This window comes from Pristis pectinata, chromosome 14 (assembly GCF_009764475.1).
Source record: "Pristis pectinata isolate sPriPec2 chromosome 14, sPriPec2.1.pri, whole genome shotgun sequence".
Taxonomy (NCBI): domain Eukaryota; kingdom Metazoa; phylum Chordata; class Chondrichthyes; order Rhinopristiformes; family Pristidae; genus Pristis; species Pristis pectinata.
The window spans coordinates 542,293-548,047 of NC_067418.1; the positions used below are offsets into that span (position 1 = coordinate 542,293).

Consider the following 5,755-nt stretch of genomic DNA (forward strand, 5'->3'; position numbering starts at 1 on the left):
CACTCAGAGGGAGGTGCGAGTGTGGAACGAGCTGCCAGCGGAAGTGGTGGATGTGGGTTCAACTGTAACATTTAAGAGAGGTTTGGACAGGTGAGATGAGATTTCTTCATTAGTCACATGTACATCGAAACACACAGTGAAATGCACCTTTCGCCTAGAGTGTTCTGGGGGCAGCCCGCAAGTGTCGCCACTCTTCCGGCGCCAACATAGCATGCCCACAACTTCCTAACCTGTACATCTTTGGAATGTGGGAGGAAACCGGAGCACCCGGAGGAAACCCATGCAGACACAGGGAGAACGTACAAACTCCATACATACAGCGGCCAGAATTGAACCCGGGTCACTGGCACTGTAAAGCGTTATGCTAACCGCTACACTACCGTGCCTGCCGTACATGGATGGGAGGGGTTTTGAGGGATATGGTCTGGGTGCAGGTAGATGGTACTGTGCAAAATATCAGGCAGCATGGACTAGATGGGCTGAAGGGCCTGTTTCTGTGCTGTAGTGCTCTGTGACTCCAGGACTCTATAACATGTTTAACTGAGCATCCCAGCCTCAGGAGTGGAGAATTTCCCAAGACTTGCAACCCTCTGCATAAAGAACTTTCTCCTCAGCTCAGTCCTAAATGACTAAGCTTTTCCCGTAACTCGAGTACCCCTGGACATAGACTGTCTAGCCAGGGGAAACATCTCTCAGCATCCACCCTGTCAGAACGTTATGTGTCTCATTTTTCTATTGGTCAGTCTTACTGAGTCTTCCTTCATCACCCTATGCCTTGAATCCAGAAGTCAGTGTTGGGAACTGGGAGTGTATACGTCACTGACTCTGAAGCAAGTATGTCTTATCTGGTTCAGAGACCAGAACCGTGCACAGTACTTCAAATGAAGACCTACCAACATCTTGTAAACCTCAGCTAGACTTGTACTCCAACTCTGTTACAATAAAGCCCAGAGCACCATCTGCCTTCCCTTCTGCTGCTATACTCGCATAACCGGTTTGTCTCTTGTGCATGCCACCCACCACACCAACACTTGCTGTTTGCTCACTGGTTACCAGGTCCCTATCCACCCCATTGAAGTGAATTACCTTCCAATTCCCCATGTTTCATTCCATCTACCGTGTCCTACCCACCTACACAACTCTCTGTGCTCTCTCTCTCACTTGTTTTCCCTCCTCACTGTATTAACAGCAACGTGAATTTCAGTCTTCTCATCTAAGCCAATAATGTAAATTGTGATCCAGTGAAGCCCCAAAACTAATCCTTGTCACTGCAAAGGTGAGAAGCTGCCACTGAGCTCCCGTCTCCTGTCCTGTGACCAATCCTCTCCTCAATGTAAGTTGTTACCCTGTGAGATCTCCCCAGCGGTCACACCAACCTGTTTCCAAGCCACCCTCCCCCAACCCCATCCTGATCCGAATCATCGACAGTTCCTTTCCCCTGCAGATGCTGCTTGACCTACAGAGTTCCTCCAGGAGATTAGCTCCACTGTCCCTTTGATGGTGTCCATCACCACCCTGTCACCAACACTCCCTCTGTTCCACCCATTGTCCTCTTTATCAGTTCTGAGGATGGTTCCCTGACCTGAATCTTTGACCGGTTTCTCTCTCCACAGATGCTGCTTGACCAGCTGAGTTCTTCCCGCAGTTGTATTTTAGTTACAGATTCCAACATCTGCAGATTCAGTCCTGTCCTGTCCTCCGGTCCTGATGCAGAGTTTCAACCTGAAACGTCAACCATCCCACAGCCTCCAGAGATGCTGCCTGTCCTGCTGAGTTCCTCCAGCAGTTTGCTCCATGTCCCAGCATCTGCAGCCTGATTTGTTGGCAGATTTATCTTTTACCCTCTGGAATGACCCAGCTCAGTTCAGTGCTGATTGAGGCTGGGCTGTAAATCCTTGCCTAATCACTGATAGCCAAATGAGTAAATAACAGAGGCAACCTCTGGCTCTGGGCTCTGTTAACAAGACATACCCACACCTTGGTGTGAAGCAGAGCCGAGTTTTACCAAGTAGTAGTTTGGGCTTGTTTACTGTTGAGCAGAATTTTGCAGTCCCCAAGCTTAACTGCTTCTCAGTGAACAGTTCTGCTCTTGAACTGAAGCCTTGATCAGTTTCCCCTGAGAGATGATGTACAAAACAATGCTGTAAATGTCTCTGATGGGTTCTTGATAGGAGGTAGAGGGTAGTGGTGGAGGGACGTTTCTCTGACTGTAACCAGTGGTGGACCTCAGTGATTGGTGCTGGGACTTGTTGTCTGTGATATGTATAAATGACATGGATGAGAATCACGGTGTGATTAGTAAGTTTGTAGATGACATGAAACTTGGTGGAGTTGTGGATAGTGAAGAAGGTTGTCTAATGATACAGAGGGACATAGATCAGATGGAAAGTTGGGCAGAGCAGTGGAAGATGGAATTTAATCCAGACAAGTGTGGGGTATTGCACTTTGGGAAGTCAAATTCTGGGAGGACATGGCAGGGACCCTTTGGAGCATTGATGTACAGAAGGAACTTGGGGTGCAAGTCCATAGCTCCCTGAAAGTGGTGACACAGGTGGATAGGGTGGTGAAGGAGGCATTTGATGTGCTTGACTTCATGGGCCGAGGCTTTGAGTATAAGAGTTGGGATGCTATATTGCAGCTGTACATCAATTAGACCACACCTGGAGTGTTGTGTACAGCTCTGGTCACCACACTACAGGAAAGATGTGGCAGCAATAGAGAGAATGCAGAAGAGATTCACCAGGATGTTGCCTGGAATGGAGGGCTATAGTTATAAGGAGAGCTTGGACAGGCTGGGTTTGTTGTCACTTGGACCTGGGAGGCTGAATGGTGACCTTGTCGAGGTTTATAAAATTATGAGAGACATAGAAAGGGTAGATCAAGTCTTTTTCCCAGTGCAGGTGAGTCTAGAACTCGAGGGTACAGGTTTAAGGTGAGAGATCTGAGGGCTAGGTTTTTCCACACAGAAAGTGGTGGTTATGTGGAACGAGCTGCCACAGGAGGTAGTAGAGGCAGATTCAATGACAATGTTTAAAGGCATTTAGACAGGTACTTCTATAGGAAAGGCGTAGAGGGTTGTGGGAAAATGGGATTAATGTAGATAGGCATCATGGTTGGTGTGTACAAGGTGGGCCGACAGGGTCTGTTGTCATAGGGTTGTACAGCCTAGAGTCAGAGTCACCACCAGTCACCTCGGGCCCCAGTCTCACCACTCCCCCCTCTTCATACTGGCCATCTCCCCTCTCCCCTAATCCTGATGCAGGGTTTCGACCCGAAACATCAACAATTTCTTTCCCCTCAAATGCTGCTCAACCTGCTGAGTTCCTCCAGCAGATTGTCTGTTGCTTTGAGATTTCCTGTCTAATGTCATCAAAATTAGCCTTGCCCCAGCACAGGACGAACTTCGGGACCATGTCTATCTTTTCCCATGATTACCTTGCAACTAATAAAATCATGATCTCTGGTCTCAAAGTGCTCCCCCACTGACACATCAATCACTTGCCGAGCCTCATTTTCTGAGAGGCAGTTAGTTGTAGTCTCTCTCTAGTAAGGCCAGCGACATATTGTTTGAGAAAACTTTCCTGGACACACTTAACAAATTCTGCCCCATCTAATCCCTTGGGCTTGGGCATTCCCAGTCAATATTAGGGAAGTTAAAATCACATACTGTTACAATGCTATTATTCCAATCTGTGATCTCCCAAAATGTCTGCTTATCTAATTCCCACTGACTATTGGGAAATCCAGAAAGTCATGAGGCATGGGATCCATGGAGACTTGGTTGCGTGGATTCGGAATTGGCTTGCCCACAGAAGGCAGAGGGTGTTGGTAGATGGGGAATATTCTGCCTGGAGGTCGGTGACCAGTGGTATTCCGCAGGGATCTGTTCTGGGACCCCTGCTCTTTGTGATTTTTATAAATGACTTGGATGAGGAAGTGGAGGGATGGGTTGGTAAGCTTTCAGATGCTGCAGGTTGGAGGTGTTGTGGATGTGTAGAAGGTTGTCATAGGTTACAACAGGACATAGACAGGATGAAGAGTTGGGCAGAGAAGTGGCAGATGGAGTTCAATCCGGACAAGTGTGAAGTGATACACTTTGCAAGATTGAACTTGAAGGGGGAGTACAAGGTTAATGGCAGGATTCTGCACAGTGTGGAGGAACAGAGGTATCTAGGTGTCCAAGTCCATAGATCCCTCAAAGTTGCCGCGCAAGTTGATAGGGTGGTTAAGAAGGCGTATGGTGTACTGGCCTTCATTAGTCGGGGGACTGAGTTTAAGAGCTGTGAGGTGATGTTGCAGCTCTGGTTAGACCACACTTGGATTATTGCATTCTGTTCTGGTCACCTCATTATATGAAGGATGTGGAAGCTTTAGAGAGGGTGCAGAGGAGATTTACCAGGATGCTGCCTGGATTGGAGAACATGTCTTATGAGGATAGGTTGAGAGAGTTAGGGCTTTTCTCTTTGGAGTGATGCAGGATAAGAGGTGACTTGATGGAGGTGTATAAGATTATGAGGAGCATAGACAGAGTGGACAGCCAGCACCTTTTCCCCAAGGCGGCAATGGCCAATACCAGAGGTGAGTGGAGGAAAGTTTAGGGGAGATGTCAGAGATAGGTTTTTTCTAAAACAGAGAGTGGTGGGTGCCTGGAACGCACTGCTGGGGGTGGTGGTAGAGGCTGATACAATTGGGACATTTAAGAGACTCGTAGACAGGCACATGGATGTAAGAAAAATGGAGGGTTATGGGCTATGTAGGAGGGAAGGGTTAGATTGATCATGGAGTAGGTTTATTTAGGTCAGAACAACATCGTGGGCTGAATGGCCTGTACTGTACTGTGCTGTTCTGTGCTGTGTTCTACAAGTCCTATAGTATAATCCCATCAAAGTCATCATCCCCCTTTTTATTTCTAAGTTCTTTCCACATTGCCTTGTTGGACGTTCCCCCTGGATGTCCTCTCTAGGTACTGCCGTGATGTTTCCCCCAATCATTATTGCAACTCCCCCTCCTCCCTTACCTCCACCCCGTCATCCCAGAACATTGAGCTGCCAGTCCTGCCCACCCCTCAACCACGTTTCTGCAATAGCTGTGATAGCACAATCTCGTGCCGATCCCTGCTGTGAGTGCACCTGCCATATCTGTGAGGCAGATTCTGTGATTCGATAAATCCTTCATAACCACACATTAAACAAGGGAAATGAATAAGATGGAAGACATTTTACAAAATGGTTTAATGAAGAGTTTGAGAAATTGCATTTACAATGTTCCTGCACAAGTAGCTGGTGGATACCCCAGGATCATCGTCAGTATGTGATCTAAAACAGAGGCTTACCTGGGAACTTGAAGTTTAAACAATTGAGAATGTGATAGGAACAGTTTCCTCAAATTAATTCTCAGGTACTGCTGAACATACCCCGGAGCTGACTTCGTTCGAAAGCCTTCTCCCCTCCCCCAGAATATACGGACCCTGGGGAGTGGGTACGGATCCTGGGGAACAGGAGGTGCAGACCCTGGGAATGGAAGTTACCCTGGGGAATGGAAGGAATGGACCGTGTCCAGCACTGGAAGTTGCCCTGAAGCTGGTTCTTGTCTAAGAATGTCTGGAGTGATTGGGGTCAGTAAATATATTGAGACTAAGGCTTGAAACTCTCAGAAGTAATTAGCACAAAATGGAAAGTATTGATGTTTCCCGTATCTCAAGATTCAGCTAATGAAAGATTTCTAATTGCTATTTCTTCCATTCTTGCTACTTTAG

The 5,755-nt window shown here is 47.4% G+C and overlaps 1 protein-coding gene across 2 annotated transcripts in view; it reads left to right on the forward strand.

Annotated features, from left to right (window-relative positions):
• The window catches only part of bet1l (Bet1 golgi vesicular membrane trafficking protein-like), a 46,364-nt gene that overhangs the window by 40,382 nt on the left and 227 nt on the right, over positions 1-5,755 (forward strand). Inside the window, exon 6 of one of the 2 annotated variants that reach the window (XR_007957434.1) lies at positions 5,398-5,725. The exons of the other annotated variant lie outside the window; for it this stretch is intronic. The gene's annotated coding sequence lies outside the window, so the exon portion shown is untranslated. Of the gene's footprint in view, positions 1-5,397; positions 5,726-5,755 lie in introns of those variants that run through there. 2 annotated transcript variants of the gene reach the window in all.